Source organism: Ambystoma mexicanum, chromosome 13 (genome assembly GCF_040938575.1).
Source record: "Ambystoma mexicanum isolate Mex_15411 chromosome 13, UKY_AmexF1_1, whole genome shotgun sequence".
Taxonomy (NCBI): domain Eukaryota; kingdom Metazoa; phylum Chordata; class Amphibia; order Caudata; family Ambystomatidae; genus Ambystoma; species Ambystoma mexicanum.
Window position 1 is genome coordinate 631591993 of NC_090938.1, and position 19225 is coordinate 631611217.

Consider the following 19225-nt stretch of genomic DNA (forward strand, 5'->3'; position numbering starts at 1 on the left):
TGCAGCTCCTTCCAAGTTACCCAGAAGTCCATGCAGTGATTTACATACAAGTAGTGGCGTCGTTTTCCTTGATTTTTTTTCTTTCAAGGCAGGACAGTTAAGGTTATCAATAATGGATGTCCCCTGGCCTGAAGCAGAAACTCGGTTTAATTCAGTTCAAACTGCTTCTTTCCGACTCTATTAGTGAGAGATACTGTTTGCAGGTGACATATATATGGTGCTGTTCTCTTCGCCACTGCCCGGATGACCCTCAGTGGTCTGGGGTGCAGGCTTCAAACCTGTAGCTGTTTAACAACAGAGTGGTTCAATTCCACCTTCTGGACAGTTATGTTTCTCTGTTTCCTATGATGTGTATTTTTTATCTTATTGAGTCTATAGTAATCATTTAGTGCCTGGATTTATATCACAGAAAAAAGAATTGTACCAATCATAAATACCCATCTCTAGTGATTAACAGCATGCGGTGCCAGCAGTTCTTCTGATGATGCACAGGAAGGCAGCACCTTTTCGGGGGATTAGGAATGTGATTTCACTTTTAACCTTTTTGACGATGCAAATAACCAGGCCCCCTTTGATATAACCTATGTGGTCACACCCCTTACTCCTCCTGGGAATACATTGTTTTTGCCTGCACAATGTCTGCTGATACTGCATGGGCTCACCATAGACCACCATTCATCATCTCCACCCTCAAAGTCAGCATTGCTAGCCCTGCTAACTAACCTAAGCCATCTCACCATAGACCACCATTCATCATCTCCAACCTCAAAGTCAGCATTGCTAGCCCTGCCAGCTAGCCTAAGCCACCTCACCATAGGCCACCATTCATCATCTCCTCTCTGAAAGTCAGAATTGCTAGCCCTGCTAGCTAGCCTAATCCGCCTACCCACAGACCATCATTCATCATCTCCTCTCTCAAAGTCAGCATTGCTAGCCCTGCTAGCTAGCCTAAGCCACCTCACCATAGACCACCATGCATCATCTCCACGCTCAAATCAGCAGTGCTAGCCCTGCTAGCTAGCCTAAGCCATCTCACCATAGACCACCATTCATCATCTCCCCTCTCAAAGTCAGCAGCCCACCTCACCATAGACCACCATTCATCATCTCAACGCTCAAAGCCAGCATTGCTAGCCCTGCTAGCTAGCCTAAGCCACCTCACCACAGACCACCATTCATCACCTCCCCTCTCAAAATCAGCATTGCCAGCCCTGCTAGCTAGCCTAAGTGCCTCACCACAGACCACCATTCATCACCTCCCCTCTCAAGGTCAACATTGCTAGCCCTGCTAGCTAGCGTAAGCCACCTCACCACAGACCACCATTCATCACCTCCCCTCTCAAAGTCAGCATTGCTAGCCCTGCAAGCTAGCCTAAGCGCCTCGCCTCACCACAGAACACCATTCATCACCTCCCCTCTCAAGGTCAGCATTGCTAGTCCTGCTAGCTAGCCTAAGCCACCTCACCATAGACGGCCATTCATCATCTCCCGCTCTCAAAGTCAGCATTGCCTCAAAACTCCAGTATCGCCTTGCACGGCTTCCAGATGTAGGCCCTTTGCTTTGCTCTCAAGTGGAAGGAACCCCTTTACCCTGAGGGCATTTGACTTCCTGCACCTCCTCAATACAGTTCTGCACTCTACTGAAGATCTCCAGCAGGTGTTCACCCTTCCACCCCAGCAGCACCCACAGCGGTGGCTCGAGGACACTCAGCTGGGTGTGTGTGGAATCTAACGGGGTAATGTATATTCACAGCCTTGCCTCACATTGCCCACTTGCCTCTCATTCTTCCTTCCACCACCTCTAGTGTTTTAGCGGTAATATCACTACCGTTCCCCATGTACTGGGCAGCTGGTGAGATAGCTCAGCAGGTTGAGCGCTCGCTGCTGCAATTTGCAGGAAGCTGCTGTGAATCCCTGGAAGGTCAGCTCCGCCTCTCATCATTCCGAGGTCGATAAAATGAACACAAATTTCGATTGGGCAAAAATCGTTTTATAAACTTGATCTCTGTAAAGCGCTTTTGGCTAAAGAGCGATACAAAGAAGACATTATTATTACCCTGTGCTCAACATTTCTAGTTAAAAATGCTGAAAAAAACAGTGAGGAGAACGTGATGCGTGTGCGCTTAAATAGCAAAAACAGCAGATAGCTGCCACTGAATGGGGAGCCCCAGCCCTGCTCCCCTGATTTCTCTAGTCTGCTCCCCCTCCTCTAATGATCATGCGATTGTCAACCTCCCCCACCCTTGTACAGCCTCTACTGCTCCCCAGATAGGTGTACACGTTATAATTCCTGTAAATGCATTATGTACAATACACACAAAGTGCCAAGAGGCCACCCTGGTGGTGAACTCTGTGCTCTACTAATACTAAACATAAATCAGTTCATAGATAATTCCACGGATCAGCATCAGGGATTTCAAGGCGCTGCCAGCATCGACACATGTGAAGAACATATTGCCTGTACTTTGACCACATTATACAAGGAAGCAGCAGCTCCTTCCAAGTTACCCAGAAGTCCATGCAGTGATTTACATACAAGTAGTGGCGTCGTTTTCCTTGATTTGTTTCTATCAAAGCAGGACAGTTAAGGTTATCAATAATGGTGTCCTAAACCTGAAGCAGAAACTCAGTTTAATTCAGTTCAAAAGGCTTCTTTCCCACTCTATTAGTTAGTGATACTGTTTACAGGTGACATATATATGGTGTTGTTCTGCTCCACCACTGCCCGGATGAGCCTCAGTGGTCTGGGGTGCAGGCTTCAAACCTGTAGCTGTTTAGGACAGAGTGGTTCAATTCCACCTTCTGGGCGGATATGTGTTTCTTTTTCCTGTGATCAGCATTTTTATCTTGGGTCCATGGTAATCATTTAGTGCCTGGATTTATATCACAGAAAAAAGAATTGTACCAATCATAAATACCCATCTCTAGTGATTAACAGCATGCGGTGCCAGCAGTTCTTCTGATGATGCACAGGAAGGCTGCACCTTTTCAGGGGATTAGCAATGTGATTTCACTTTTAACCTTTTTTGACGATGCAAATAACCAGGCCCACTTTGATATAACCTATGTGGTCACACCCCCTTACTCCTCCTGGGAATACACTGTTTTTGCCTGCACAAACAATGTCTGATGATACTGCATGGGCTCACCATAGACCACCATTCATCATCTCCACCCTCAAAGTCAGCGTTGCTAGCCCTGCTAGCTAGCCTAAGCCACCTCACTATAGACTACCATTCATCATCTCCCCTCTAAAAGCCAGCATTGCAAGCCCTGCTAGCTAGCCTAAGCCATCTCACCACAGACCACCATTCATCCTCTCTGCCCTCAAAGTCAGCATTGCTAGCCCTCCTAGCTAGCCTAAGTCATCTCACCATAGACCATCATTCATCATCTCCCCTCTCAAAGTCAGCATTGCTAGCCCTGCTAGCTAGCCTAAGCCACCTCACTATAGACTACCATTCATCATCTCCCCTCTAAAAGTCAGCATTGCTAGACCTGCTAGCTAGCCTAAGCCACCTCACCACAGACCACCATTCAACTCCACCCTCAACATCAGCATTGCTAGTCCTACTAGCTAGCCTAAGCCATCTCACCACAGACCACCATTCATCCTCTCTGCCCTCAAAGTCAGCATTGCTAGCCCTCCTAGCTAGCCTAAGCCATCTCACCATAGACCATCATTCATCATCTCCCCTCTCAAAGTCAGCATTGCTAGCCCTGCTAGCTAGCCTAAGCCATCTCACCATAGACCACCATTCATCATCTACACTCTCGAAGTCAGCATTGCTAGCCCTGCTAGCTAGCCTAAGCCACCCCACTACAGACCACCATTCATCACCTCCCCTCTCAAAGTAAGCATTGCTAGACCTGTTAACTAGCCTAAGCCACCTCACAAAAGACCACCTTTCATCTCCTCCCTCAACGTCAGCATTGCTAGTCCTACTAGCTAGCCTAAGCCATCTCACCAGAGACCACCATTCATCCTCTCCACCTTCAAAGTCAGCATTGATAGCCCTGATGGCTAACCTAAGCCATCTCACCATAGACCACCATTCATCATCTCCCCTCTCAAAGTCAGCATTGCTAGCCCTGCTAGCTGGCCTAAGCCATCTCACCATAGACCACCATTCATCATCTACCCTCTCGAAGTCTGCATTGCTAGTCCTGCTAGCAAGCCTAAGCCACCCCTCTACAGACCACCATTCATCACCTCCCCTCTCAAAGTAAGCATTGCTAGCCCTGCTAACTAGCCTAAGCCATCTCACCATAGACCACCATTCATCATCTACCCTTTCGAAGTCAGCATTGCTAGGCCTGCTAGCAAGCCTAAGCCACCTCACCACAGACCACCATTCATCACCTCCCCTCTCAAAATCAGCATTGCCAGCCCTGCTAGCTAGCCTAAGTGCCTCACCACAGACCACCATTCATCACCTCCCCTCTCAAGGTCAACATTGCTAGCCCTGCTAGCTAGCGTAAGCCACCTCACCACAGACCACCATTCATCACCTCCCCTCTCAAAGTCAGCATTGCTAGCCCTGCAAGCTACCCTAAGCGCCTCGCCTCACCACAGAACACCATTCATCACCTCCCCTCTCAAGGTCAGCATTGCTAGTCCTGCTAGCTAGCCTAAGCCACCTCACCATAGACGGCCATTCATCATCTCCCGCTCTCAAAGTCAGCATTGCCTCAAAACTCCAGTATCGCCTTGCACGGCTTCCAGATGTAGGCCCTTTGCTTTGCTCTCAAGTGGAAGGAACCCCTTTACCCTGAGGGCATTTGACTTCCTGCACCTCCTCAATACAGTTCTGCACTCTACTGAAGATCTCCAGCAGGTGTTCACCCTTCCACCCCAGCAGCACCCACAGCGGTGGCTCGAGGACACTCAGCTGGGTGTGTGTGGAATCTAACGGGATAATGTATATTCACAGCCTTGCCTCACATTGCCCACTTGCCTCTCATTCTTCCTTCCACCACCTCTAGTGTTTTAGCGGTAATATCACTACCGTTCCCCATGTACTGGGCAGCTGGTGAGATAGCTCAGCAGGTTGAGCGCTCGCTGCTGCAATTTGCAGGAAGCTGCTGTGAATCCCTGGAAGGTCAGCTCCGCCTCTCATCATTCCGAGGTCGATAAAATGAACACAAATTTCGATTGGGCAAAAATCGTTTTATAAACTTGATCTCTGTAAAGCGCTTTTGGCTAAAGAGCGATACAAAGAAGAAATTATTATTACCCTGTGCTCAACATTTCTAGTTAAAAATGCTGAAAAAAACAGTGAGGAGAACGTGATGCGTGTGCGCTTAAAGAGCAAAAACAGCAGATAACTGCCACTGAATGGGGAGCCCCAGCCCTGCTCCCCTGATTTCTCTAGTCTGCTCCCCCTCCTCTAATGATCATGCGATTGTCAACCTCCCCCACCCTTGTACAGCCTCTACTGCTCCCCAGATAGGTGTACACGTTATAATTCCTGTAAATGCATTATGTACAATACACACAAAGTGCCAAGAGGCCACCCTGGTGGTGAACTCTGTGCTCTACTAATACTAAACATAAATCAGTTCATAGATAATTCCACGGATCAGCATCAGGGATTTCAAGGCGCTGCCAGCATCGCCACATGTGAAGAACATATTGCCTGTACTTTGACCACATTATACAAGGAAGCAGCAGCTCCTTCCAAGTTACCCAGAAGTCCATGCAGTGATTTACATACAAGTAGTGGCGTCGTTTTCCTTGATTTGTTTCTATCAAAGCAGGACAGTTAAGGTTATCAATAATGGTGTCCTAAACCTGAAGCAGAAACCCAGTTTAATTCAGTTCAAAAGGCTTCTTTCCCACTCTATTAGTTAGAGATACTGTTTACAGGTGACATATATATGGTGTTGTTCTGCTCCACCACTGCCCGGATGAGCCTCAGTGGCCTGGGGTGCAGGCTTCAAACCTGTAGCTGTTTAGCGACAGAGTGGTTCAATTCCACCTTCTGGGCGGATCTGTGTTTCTTTTTCCAGTGATCAGCATTTTTATCTTGGGTCCATGGTAATCATTTAGTGCCTGGATTTATATCACAGAAAAAAGAATTGTACCAATCATAAATACCCATCTCTAGTGATTAACAGCATGCGGTGCCAGCAGTTCTTCTGATGATGCACAGGAAGGCTGCACCTTTTCAGGGGATTAGCAATGTGATTTCACTTTTAACCTTTTTTGACGATGCAAATAACCAGGCCCACTTTGATATAACCTATGTGGTCACACCCCCTTACTCCCCCTGGGAATACACTGTTTTTGCCTGCACAAACAATGTCTGATGATACTGCATGGGCTCAACATAGACCACCATTCATCATCTCCACCCTCAAAGTCAGCGTTGCTAGCCCTGCTAGCTAGCCTAAGCCACCTCACTATAGACTACAATTCATCATCTCCCCTCTAAAAGTCAGCATTGCTAGCCCTGCTAGCTAGCCTAAGCCACCTCACCACAGACCACCATTCAACTCCACCCTCAACATCAGCATTGCTAGTCCTACTAGCTAGCCTAAGCCATCTCACCACAGACCACCATTCATCCTCTCTGCCCTCAAAGTCAGCATTGCTAGCCCTCCTAGCTAGCCTAAGTCATCTCACCATAGACCATCATTCATCATCTCCCCTCTCAAAGTCAGCATTGCTAGCCCTGCTAGCTAGCCTAAGCCATCTCACCATAGACCACCATTCATCATCTACACTCTCGAAGTCAGCATTGCTAGCCCTGCTAGCTAGCCTAAGCCACCCCACTACAGACCACCATTCATCACCTCCCCTCTCAAAGTAAGCATTGCTAGACCTGTTAACTAGCCTAAGCCACCTCACAAAAGACCACCTTTCATCTCCTCCCTCAACGTCAGCATTGCTAGTCCTACTAGCTAGCCTAAGCCATCTCACCAGAGACCACCATTCATCCTCTCCACCTTCAAAGTCAGCATTGCTAGCCCTGATGGCTAACCTAAGCCATCTCACCATAGACCACCATTCATCATCTCCCCTCTCAAAGTCAGCATTGCTAGCCCTGCTAGCTGGCCTAAGCCATCTCACCATAGACCACCATTCATCATCTACCCTTTCGAAGTCAGCATTGCTAGGCCTGCTAGCAAGCCTAAGCCACACCACTACAGACCACCATTCATGACCTCCCCTCTCAAAGTAAGCATTGCTAGCCCTGCTAACTAGCCTAAGCCATCTCACCATAGACCACCTTTCATCATCTCCACCCTCAAAGTCAGCATTGCTAGCCCTGCTAGCTAGCCTAAGCCACCTCACCATAGACCACCATTCATCATCTCCCCTCTCAAAGTCACGATAGCTAGCATTGCTAGCTAGCCTAAGCCGCCTCACCACAGACCACCATTCGTCATCTCCCCTCTCAAAATAAGCATTGCTAGCCCTGCTAACTAGCCTAAGCCATCTCACCATAGACCACCATTCATCATCTCCACCCTCAAGGTCAGCATTGCTAGCCCTGCTACCTAGCCTAAGCCACCTCACCATAGGCCATCATTCATCATCTCCCCTCTGAAAGTCAGAATTGCTAGCCCTGCTAGCTAGACTAATCCGCCTCACCACAGAACATCATTCATCATCTCCTCTCTCAAAGTAAGCATTGCTAGCCCTGCTAGCTACCCTAAGCCACCTCACCATAGACCACCATGCATCGTCTCCACGCTCAAATCAGCAGTGCTAGCCCTGCTAGCTAGCCTAAGCCATCTCACCATAGACCACCTTTCATCATCTCCCCTCTCAAAGTCAGCATTGCTAGCCCTGCTAGCTAGCCTAAGCCACCTCACCATAGACCACCATTCATCATCTCCCCTCTCAAAGTCACAATTGCTAGCATTGCTAGCTAGCCTAAGCCGCCTCACCACAGACCACCATTCGTCATCTCCCCTCTCAAAATAAGCATTGCTAGCCCTGCTAACTAGCCTAAGCCATCTCACCATAGACAACCATTCATCACCTCCACCCTCAGGGTCAGCATTGCTAGCCCCGCTACCTAGCCTAAGCCACCTCACCATAGGCCACCATTCATCATCTCCCCTCTGAAAGTCAGAATTGCTAGCCCAGCTAGCTAGACTAATCCGCCTCACCACAGACCATCATTCATCACCTCCTCTCTCAAAGTCAGCATTGCTAGCCCTGCTAGCTAGCCTAAGCCACCTCACCATAGACCACCATGCATCGTCTCCACGCTCAAATCAGCAGTGCTAGCCCTGCTAGCTAGCCTAAGCCATCTCACCATAGACCACCATTCATCATCTCCCCTCCCAAAGTCAGCAGGCCACCTCACCATAGACCACCATTCATCATCTCCATGCTCAAAGTCAGCATTGCTAGCCCTGCTAGCTAGCCTAAGCCACCTCACCATAGACCACCATTCATCATCTCCCCTCTCAAAGTCACAATTGCTAGCATTGCTAGCTAGCCTAAGCCGCCTCACCACAGACCACCATTCGTCATCTCCCCTCTCAAAATAAGCATTGCTAGCCCTGCTAACTAGCCTAAGCCATCTCACCATAGACCACCATTCATCATCTCCATCCTCAAAGTCAGCATTGCTAGCCCTGCTAGCTAGCCTAAACCACCTCACCATAGGCCACCATTCATCATCTCCCCTCTGAAAGTCAGAATTGCTAGCCCTGCTAGCTAGCCTAATCCGCCTCACCACAGACCATCATTCATCATCTCACCTCTCAAGGTCAGCATTGCTAGTCCTGCTAGCTAGCCTAAGCCACCTCACCATAGACCACCATTCATCATCTCCCCCTCTCAAAGTCAGCATTGCTAGCAATGCTAACTAGATTAAGCCATCTGACCATTGACCACCATTCATCATCTCGCCTCTCAAAGTCAGCATTTCTAGCCCTGCTAACTAGCATAAGCCATCTGGCTATAGACCACCATTCGTCATCTCCCCTCTCAAAGTCAGCATTGCTAGCCCTGCTAGCTAGCCTAAGCCACCTCACCACAGACCACCATTCAACTCCACCCTCAACATCAGCATTGCTAGTCCTACTAGCTAGCCTAAGCCAGCTCACCACAGACCACCATTCATCCTCTCTGCCCTCAAAGTCAGCGTTGCTAGCCCTCCTAGCTAGCCTAAGTCATCTCATCATAGACCACCATTCTTCATCTCCCCTCTCAAACTCAGCATTGCTAGCCCTGCTAGCTAGCCTAAGCCACCTCACCATAGACCACCATTCGTCATCTACACTCTCGAAGTCAGCTTTGCTAGCCCTGCTAGCTAGCCTAAGCCACCCCACTACAGACCACCATTCATCACCTCCCCTCTCAAAGTAAATATTGCAGGCCCTGTTAACTAGCCTAAGCCACCTCACAAAAGACCACCTTTCATCTCCACCCTCAACGTCAGCATTGCTAGTCCTACTAGCTAACCTAAGCCATCTCACCACAGACCACCATTCATCCTTTTCACCCTCAAAGTCAGCATTGCTAGCCCTGAAGGCTAACCTAAGCCATCTCACCATAGACCACCATTCATCATCTCCCCTCTCAAAGTCAGCATTGCTAGCCCTGCTAGCTGGCCTAAGCCATCTCACCATAGACCACCATTCATCATCTCCCCTCTCAAAGTCAGCATTTCTAGCCCTGCTAACTAGCCTAAGCCACCTCACAAAAGACCACCTTTCATCTCCACCCTCAACGTCAGCATTGCTAGTCCTACTAGCTAGCCTAAGACACCTCACCACAGACCACCATTCAACTCCACCCTCAACATCAGCATTGCTAGTCCTACTAGCTAGCCTAAGCCATCTCACCACAGACCACCATTCATCCTCTCCGCCCTCAAAGTCAGCGTTGCTAGCCCTCCTAGCTAGCCTAAGTCATCTCACCATAGACCACCATTCATCATCTCCCCTCTCAAAGTCAGCATTGCTAGCCCTGCTAGCTAGCCTAAGCCTTCTCACCATAGACCACCATTCATCATCTACACTCTCGAAGTCAGCATTGCTAGCCCTGCTAGCTAGCCTAAGCCACCCCACTACAGACCACCATTCATCACCTCCCCTCTCAAAGTAAGCATTGCTAGCCCTGTTAACTAGCCTAAGCCACCTCACAAAAGACCACCTTTCATCTCCACCCTCAACGTCAGCATTACTAGTCCTACTAGCTAGCCTAAGCCATCCCACCACAGACCACCATTCATCCTCTCCACCCTCAAAGTCAGCATTGCTATCCCTGATGGCTAACCTAAGCCATCTCACCATAGACCACCATTCATCATCTCCCTCTCAAAGTCAGCATTGCTAGTCCTGCTAGCTGGCCTAAACCATCTCACCATAGACCACCATTCATCATCTACCCTCTCGAAGTCAGCATTGCTAGGCCTGCTAGCAAGCCTAAGCCACCCCACTACAGACCACCATTCATCACCTCCCCTCTCAAAGTAAGCATTGCTAGTCCTGCTAGCTAGCCTAAGCACCTCACCATAGACCACCATTCATCCTCTCCACCCTCAAAGTCAGCATTGCTAGCCTTGATGGCTAAACTAAGCCATCTCACCATAGACCACCATTCATCATCTCCCCTCTCAAAGTCAGAATGGTTAGCCCTGCTAGCTAGCCTAAGCCACCTCATGATAGATCACCATTCATCATCTCCCCTCTCAAAGTCACAATTACTAGCCCTGCTAGCTAGCCTAAGATGCCTCACCACAGACCACCATTCGTGTTCTCCCCTCTCAAAGTAAGCATTGCTAGCCCTGCTAACTAGCCTAATCCGCCTCACCACAGACCATCATTCATCATCTCCTCTCTCAAAGTCAGCATTGCTAGCCCTGCTAGCTAGCCTAAGCCATCTCACCATAGACCACCATTCATCATCTCCCCTCTCAAAGTCAGCAGGCCACCTCACCATAGACCACCATTCATCATCTCCACGCTCAAAGTCAGCATTGCTAGGCCTGCTAGCTAGCCTAAGCCACCTCACCACAGACCACCATTCATCACCTCCCCTCTCAAAGTCAGCATTGCTGGCCCTGCTAGGTAGCCTAAGTGCCTCTCCACAGGCCACCATTCATCACCTCCCCTCTCAAGGTCAGCATTGCTAGCTCTGCTAGCTAGTGTAAGCCACCTAACCACAGACCACCTTTCATCACCCCCTCTCAAAGTCTGCATTGCTAGCCCTGCTAGCTAGCCTAAGCGCCTCACCACAGAACACCATTCATCATCTCCACCCTCAAAGTCAGCATTGCTAGCCCTGCTAGCTAGCCTAAGCCATCTCACCATAGACCACCATTCATCATCTACCCTCTCGAAGTCAGCATTGCTAGCCCTGCTAGCAAGCCTAAGCCACCCCACTACAGACCACCATTCATCACCTCCCCTCTCAAAGTAAGCATTGCTAGCCCTGCTAGCAAGCCTTAGCCACCCCACTACAGACCACCATTCATCATCTCCCCTCTCAAAGTCAGCAGGCCACCTCACCATAGACCACCATTCATCATCTCCACGCTCAAAGTCAGCATTGCTAGCCCTGCTAGCTAGCCTAAGCCACCTCACCACAGACCACCGTTCATCAACTCACCTCTCAAAGTCAGCATTGCTGGCCCTGCTAGGTAGCCTAGGTGCCTCTCCACAGACCACCATTCATCACCTCCCCTCTCAAGGTCAGCATTGCTAGCCCTGCTAGCTAGTGTAAGCCACCTAACCACAGACCACCATTCATCATCTACCCTCTTCAAGTCAGCATTGCTACCCTGCTAGCAAGCCTAAGCCACCCCACTACAGACCACCATTCATCACCTCCCCTCTCAAAGTAAGCATTGCTAGCCCAGCTAACTAGCCTAGGCCATCTCACCATAGACCACCATTCATCATCTCCACCCCCAAAGTCAGCATTGCTAGCCCTGCTAGCTATCCTAAGCCACCTCACCATAGACCACCATTCATCATCTCCCCTCTCAAAGTCACAATTACTAGCCCTGCTAGCTAGCCTAAGCCGCCTCACCACAGACCACCATTCTTCATCTCCCCTCTCAAAGAAATCATTGCTAGCCCTGCTAACTAGCCTAAGCCATCTCACCATAGACCACCATTCATCATCTCAAACCTCAAAGTCAGCATTGCTAGCCCTGCTAGCTAGCCTAAGCCACCTCACCATAGGCCACCATTCATCATCTCCCCTCTCAAAGTCAGAATTGCTAGCCCTGCTAGCTAGCCTAAACCGCCTCACCACATACCATCATTCATCATCTCCTCTCTCAAAGTCAGCATTGCTAGCCCTGCTAGCTAGCCTAAGCCACCTCACCATAGACCACCATGCATCATCTTCACGCTCAAATCAGCAGTGCTAGCCCTGCTAGCTAGCCTAAGCCACCTCACCATAGACCACCATGCATCATCTCCACGCTCAAATCAGCAGTGCTAGCCCTGCTAGCTAGCATAATCCATCTCACCATAGACCACCATTCATCATCTCCCCTCTCAAAGTCAGCAGGCCACCTCACCATAGACCACCATTCATCATCTCCACGCTCGAAGTCAGCATTGCTAGCCCTGCTAGCTAGCCTAAGAGACCTCACCACAGACCACCATTCATCACCTACACTCTCAAAGTCAGCATTGCTAGCCCTGCTAGCTAGCCTAAGTGCCACACCACAGACCACCATTCATCACCTCCCCTCTCAAGGTCAGTATTGCTAGCCCTGCTAGATAGCCTAAGCCGCCTCACCACAGACCACCATTCTTCATCTCCCCTCTCAAGTTCAGCATTGCTAGCCCTGCTAGCTAGCCTAAGCCATCTCACCATAGACCACCACTCATCATCTCCAACCTCAAAGTCAGCATTGCTAGCCCTGCTAGCTAGCCTAAGCCACCTCACCATAGGCCACCATTCATCATCTCCCCTCTCAAAGTCAGAATTGCTAGCCCTGCTAGCTAGCCTAAACCGCCTCACCACATACCATCATTCATCATCTCCTCTCTCAAAGTCAGCATTGCTAGCCCTGCTAGCTAGCCTAAGCCACCTCACCATAGACCACCATGCATCATCTTCACGCTCAAATCACCAGTGCTAGCCCTGCTAGCTAGCCTAAGCCACCTCACCATAGACCACCATGCATCATCTCCACGCTCAAATCAGCAGTGCTATCCCTGCTAGCTAGCATAATCCATCTCACCATAGACCACCATTCATCATCTCCCCTCTCAAAGTCAGCAGGCCACCTCACCATAGACCACCATTCATCATCTCCACGCTCGAAGTCAGCATTGCTAGCCCTGCTAGGTAGCCTAAGTGCCACACCACAGACCACCATTCATCACCTCCCCTCTCAAGGTCAGTATTGCTAGCCCTGCTAGATAGCCTAAGCCCCTCACCACAGAACACCATTCATCACCTGCCCTCTCAAATTCAGCATTGCTAGTCCTGCTAGCTAGCCTAAGCCACCTCTCCATAGACCACCATTCATCGTCTCCACCCTCAAAGTCAGCATTGCTAGCCCTGATGGCTAAACTAAGCCATCTCACCATAGACCACCATTCATCATCTCCCCTCTCAAAGTCAGCATTGGTAGCCCTGCTAGCTAGCCAAAGCCACCTCACCATAGGCCACGATTCATCATCTCCCCTCTCAAAGTCAGAATTGCTAGCCCTGCTAGCTAGCCTAAACCGCCTCACCACATAACATCATTCATCATCTCCTCTCTCAAAGTCAGCATTGCTAGCCCAGCTAGCTAGCCTAAGCCACCTCACCATAGACCACCATGCATCATCTCCACGCTCTAATCAGCAGTGCTAGCCCTGCTAGCTAGCCTAAGCCACCTCACCATAGACCACCATGCATCATCTCCACGCTCAAATCAGCAGTGCTAGCCCTGCTAGCTAGCATAATCCATCTCACCATAGACCACCATTCATCATCTCCACGCTCGAAGTCAGCATTGCTAGCCCTGCTAGCTAGCCTAAGAGACCTCACCACAGACCACCATTCATCACCTACACTCTCAAAGTCAGCATTGCTAGCCCTGCTAGCTAGCCTAAGTGCCTCACCACAGACCACCATTCATCACCTCCCCTCTCAAGGTCAGTATTGCTAGCCCTGCTAGATAGCTTAAGCCCCTCACCACAGAACACCATTCACCACCTGCCCTCTCAAGGTCAGCATTGCTAGTCCTGCTAGCTAGCCTAAGCCACCTCACCATAGACCACCATTCATCGTCTCCACCCTCAAAGTCAGCATTGCTAGCCCTGATGGCTAAACTAAGCCATCTCACCATAGACCATCATTCATCATCTCCCCTCTCAAAGTCAGCATTGGTAGCCCTGCTAGCTAGCCTAAGCCACCTCACCATAGATCACCATTCATCATCTCCCCTCTCAAAGTCAGCATTGCTAGCCCTGCTAGCTAGCCTAAGCCACCTCACCACAGACCACCATTCATCACCTCCCCTCTCAAAGTCAGCAATGCTAGCCCTGCTAGATAGCCTAAGCCACCTCACCACAGACCACCATTCATCATCTCCAGCCTCAAAGTCAGCATTGCTAGCCCTGCTAGCTAGCATAAACCATCTCACCGTAGACCACCATTCATCATCTCCCCTCTCAAAGTCAGCATTGCTAGCCCTGCTAACTAGCGTAAGCCACCTGGCCATAGACAACCATTCCTCCTCTCCCCTCTCAAAGTCAGCATTGCTAGCCCTGCTAACTAGCGTAAGCCATCTGACCATAGACCACCATTCATCATCTCTTCTCTCTAAATCAGCATTGCTAGCCCTGCTAGCTGGCCTAAGCCATCTCACTATAGACCACCCTTCATCATCTCCCCTCCCAAAGCATTGCTACCCCTGCTAGCAAGCCTAAGCAGCCTCGCCATTGACCACCATTCATCATCTCTTCTCTCAAAGTTAGCATTGCTAGCCCTGCTAGCTAGCCTAAGCAGCCTCACCATAGACCACTATTCATCATCTACCCTCTCAAAGTCAGCATTGCTAGCCCTGCTAGCTAGCCTAAGCCACCTCACCATAGACCACCCTTCATCATCTGCACCCTCAAAGTCAGCATTGCCAGCCCTGCTAGCTAGCGTAAGCCATCTGACCACAGACCACCATTCATCATCTCCCCTCTCAAAGTCAGCATTGCTAGTCCTGCTAACTAGCCTAAGCCACCTATCACACAGACCACCATTCATCAGATCCCCTCTCATTGTCAGCATTGCTAGCCCTGCTATCTAGCCTAAGCACCTCACCACAGAACACCATTCATCACCTCCCCCTCTCAAGGTTAGCATTGCTAGCACTGCTCGCTAGCCTAAGCCACCTCACCATAGACCACCATTCATCATCTCCCCTCTCAAAGTCAGCATGGCTAGCCCTGCTAGCTAGCCTAAGCCACCTCACCACAGACCACCATTCATCATCTAACCTCTCAAAGTCAGCAGTCCCTCAAAACTCCAGCATCGCCTTGCACCGCTTCCAGATGTAAGCCCTTTGCTTTGTTCTCAAGTGGAAGGAACCCCTTTACCCTGATGGCATTTGACTTCCTGCACCTCCTCAATGCAACTCTGCACTCTACTGAAGATCCCCAGCAGGTGTTCACCCTTCCACCCCCAGCAGCACCCACAGCGGTGGCGCGAGGACACTCAGCCGGGTGTGTGTGGAATCTAACGGGATGATGTATATTCACAGCCTTGCCCCACATTGCCCACTCGTCTCTCATTCTTCCTTCCACCACCTCTAGTGTTTTAGCGGCAATATAACTACCGTTCCCCATGTACTGGGCAGAACGTAAAATAGCTCAGCAGGTTGAGTGCTCGCTGCTGCAATTTGCAGGTAGCTGGTGTGAATCTCAGCAAGATCAGCTCCGCCTCTCATCATTCCGAGGTCGATAAAATGAACACGAGTTTCGATTGGGCAAAAATAATTTTATAAACTTGATCTCTGTAAAGCGCTTTTGGCTAAAGAGCGACACAAAGAAGACATTATTATTACACTGTGCTCACCATTTCTAGTAAAAAATGCAGGAAAAAAACAGTGAGGAGAACGTGATGCGTGTGCACTTAAAGCGCAAAACGAGCAGATAGCTGCAACTGAATGGGGAGCCCCAGCCCTGCTCCCCTGATTTCTCCAGTCTCCTCCCCCTCCTCTAATGTTCATGCGATGGTCAACATCCCCCACCCCTGTACAGCCTCTACTGCTCCCCACATAGGTTTACACGTTATAATTCCTGTAAATGCATTATGTACAATACACTCAAAGTGCCAAGAGGCCACCCTGGTGGTGAACTCTGCGCTCTACTAATACTAAAAATAAATCAGTTGATAGATAATTCCACGGAAAAGCTCAGGGATTTCAAAGCGCTGCCAGCATCGCCACATGTGAAGAACGTATTGCCTGTACTTTGACCACATTATACAAGGAAGCTGCAGCTCCTTCCAAGTTACCCAGAAGTCCATGGAGTGATTTACATACAAGTAGTGGCGTCGTTTTCCTTGATTTTTTTTCTCTCAAGGCAGGACAGTTAAGGTTATCAATAATGGATGTCCCCTGGCCTGAAGCAGAAACTCGGTTTAATTCAGTTCAAACTGCTTCTTTCCGACTCTATTAGTGAGAGATACTGTTTGCAGGTGACATATATATGGTGCTGTTCTCTTCGCCACTGCCGGGATGACCCTCAGTGGTCTGGGGTGCAGGCTTCAAACCTGTAGCTGTTTAACAACAGAGTGGTTCAATTCCACCTTCTGGACAGTTATGTTTCTCTGTTTCCTATGATGTGTATTTTTTATCTTATTGAGTCTATAGTAATCATTTAGTGCCTGGATTTATATCACAGAAAAAAGAATTGTACCAATCATAAATACCCATCTCTAGTGATTAACAGCATGCGGTGCCAGCAGTTCTTCTGATGATGCACAGGAAGGCAGCACCTTTTCGGGGGATTAGGAATGTGATTTCACTTTTAACCTTTTTGACGATGCAAATAACCAGGCCCCCTTTGATATAACCTATGTGGTCACACCCCTTACTCCTCCTGGGAATACATTGTTTTTGCCTGCACAATGTCTGCTGATACTGCATGGGCTCACCATAGACCACCATTCATCATCTCCACCCTCAAAGTCAGCATTGCTAGCCCTGCTAACTAACCTAAGCCATCTCACCATAGACCACCATTCATCATCTCCAACCTCAAAGTCAGCATTGCTAGCCCTGCCAGCTAGCCTAAGCCACCTCACCATAGGCCACCATTCATCATCTCCCCTCTGAAAGTCAGAATTGCTAGCCCTGCTAGCTAGCCTAATCCGCCTCACCACAGACCATCATTCATCATCTCCTCTCTCAAAGTCAGCATTGCTAGCCCTGCTAGCTAGCCTAAGCCACCTCACCATAGACCACCATGCATCATCTCCACGCTCAAATCAGCAGTGCTAGCCCTGCTAGCTAGCCTAAGCCATCTCACCATAGACCACCATTCATCATCTCCCCTCTCATAGTCAGCAGCCCACCTCACCATAGACCACCATTCATCATCTCAACGCTCAAAGTCAGCATTGCTAGCCCTGCTAGCTAGCCTAAGCCACCTCACCACAGACCACCATTCATCACCTCCCCTCTCAAAATCAGCATTGCCAGCCCTGCTAGCTAGCCTAAGTGCCTCACCACAGACCACCATTCATCACCTCCCCTCTCAAGGTCAACATTGCTAGCCCTGCTAGCTAGCGTAAGCCACCTCACCACAGACCACCATTCATCACCTCCCCTCTCAAAGTCAGCATTGCTAGCCCTGCAAGCTAGCCTAAGCGCCTCGCCTCACCACAGAACACCATTCATCACCTCCCCTCTCAAGGTCAGCATTGCTAGTCCTGCTAGCTAGCCTAAGCCACCTCACCATAGACGGCCATTCATCATCTCCCGCTCTCAAAGTCAGCATTGCCTCAAAACTCCAGTATCGCCTTGCACGGCTTCCAGATGTAGGCCCTTTGCTTTGCTCTCAAGTGGAAGGAACCCCTTTACCCTGAGGGCATTTGACTTCCTGCACCTCCTCAATACAGTTCTGCACTCTACTGAAGATCTCCAGCAGGTGTTCACCCTTCCACCCCAGCAGCACCCACAGCGGTGGCTCGAGGACACTCAGCTGGGTGTGTGTGGAATCTAACGGGATAATGTATATTCACAGCCTTGCCTCACATTGCCCACTTGCCTCTCATTCTTCCTTCCACCACCTCTAGTGTTTTAGCGGTAATATCACTACCGTTCCCCATGTACTGGGCAGCTGGTGAGATAGCTCAGCAGGTTGAGCGCTCGCTGCTGCAATTTGCAGGAAGCTGCTGTGAATCCCTGGAAGGTCAGCTCCGCCTCTCATCATTCCGAGGTCGATAAAATGAACACAAATTTCGATTGGGCAAAAATCGTTTTATAAACTTGATCTCTGTAAAGCGCTTTTGGCTAAAGAGCGATACAAAGAAGAAATTATTATTACCCTGTGCTCAACATTTCTAGTTAAAAATGCTGAAAAAAACAGTGAGGAGAACGTGATGCGTGTGCGCTTAAAGAGCAAAAACAGCAGATAACTGCCACTGAATGGGGAGCCCCAGCCCTGCTCCCCTGATTTCTCTAGTCTGCTCCCCCTCCTCTAATGATCATGAGATTGTCAACCTCCCCCACCCTTGTACAGCCTCTACTGCTCCCCAGATAGGTGTACACGTTATAATTCCTGTAAATGCATTATGTACAATACACACAAAGTGCCAAGAGGCCACCCTGGTGGTGAACTCTGTGCTCTACTAATACTAAACATAAATCAGTTCATAGATAATTCCACGGATCAGCATCAGGGATTTCAAGGCGCTGCCAGCATCGCCACATGTGAAGAACATATTGCCTGTACTTTGACCACATTATACAAGGAAGCAGCAGCTCCTTCCAAGTTACCCAGAAGTCCATGCAGTGATTTACATACAAGTAGTGGCGTCGTTTTCCTTGATTTGTTTCTATCAAAGCAGGACAGTTAAGGTTATCAATAATGGTGTCCTAAACCTGAAGCAGAAACTCAGTTTAATTCAGTTCAAAAGGCTTCTTTCCCACTCTATTAGTTAGTGATACTGTTTACAGGTGACATATATATGGTGTTGTTCTGCTCCACCACTGCCCGGATGAGCCTCAGTGGTCTGGGGTGCAGGCTTCAAACCTGTAGCTGTTTAGCGACAGAGTGGTTCAATTCCACCTTCTGGGCG

At 49.3% G+C, this 19225-nt stretch overlaps 5 non-coding genes across 5 annotated transcripts; all 5 read left to right on the plus strand.

Moving 5' to 3' along the window:
• Window positions 1-237: 237 nt before the first annotated feature.
• TRNASTOP-UCA (transfer RNA opal suppressor (anticodon UCA)) lies at window positions 238-324 on the plus strand. The gene has a single exon. It is a non-coding gene; the product is annotated as a tRNA-Sec (tRNA).
• Window positions 325-2723: 2399 nt separating this feature from the next.
• On the plus strand, window positions 2724-2809 carry TRNASTOP-UCA (transfer RNA opal suppressor (anticodon UCA)). Its single transcript has one exon. It is a non-coding gene; the product is annotated as a tRNA-Sec (tRNA).
• Window positions 2810-5904: 3095 nt separating this feature from the next.
• On the plus strand, window positions 5905-5991 carry TRNASTOP-UCA (transfer RNA opal suppressor (anticodon UCA)). Its single transcript has one exon. It is a non-coding gene; the product is annotated as a tRNA-Sec (tRNA).
• Window positions 5992-16652: 10661 nt separating this feature from the next.
• Window positions 16653-16739, plus strand: TRNASTOP-UCA (transfer RNA opal suppressor (anticodon UCA)). Its single transcript has one exon. It is a non-coding gene; the product is annotated as a tRNA-Sec (tRNA).
• Window positions 16740-19138: 2399 nt separating this feature from the next.
• Window positions 19139-19225, plus strand: TRNASTOP-UCA (transfer RNA opal suppressor (anticodon UCA)). Its single transcript has one exon. It is a non-coding gene; the product is annotated as a tRNA-Sec (tRNA).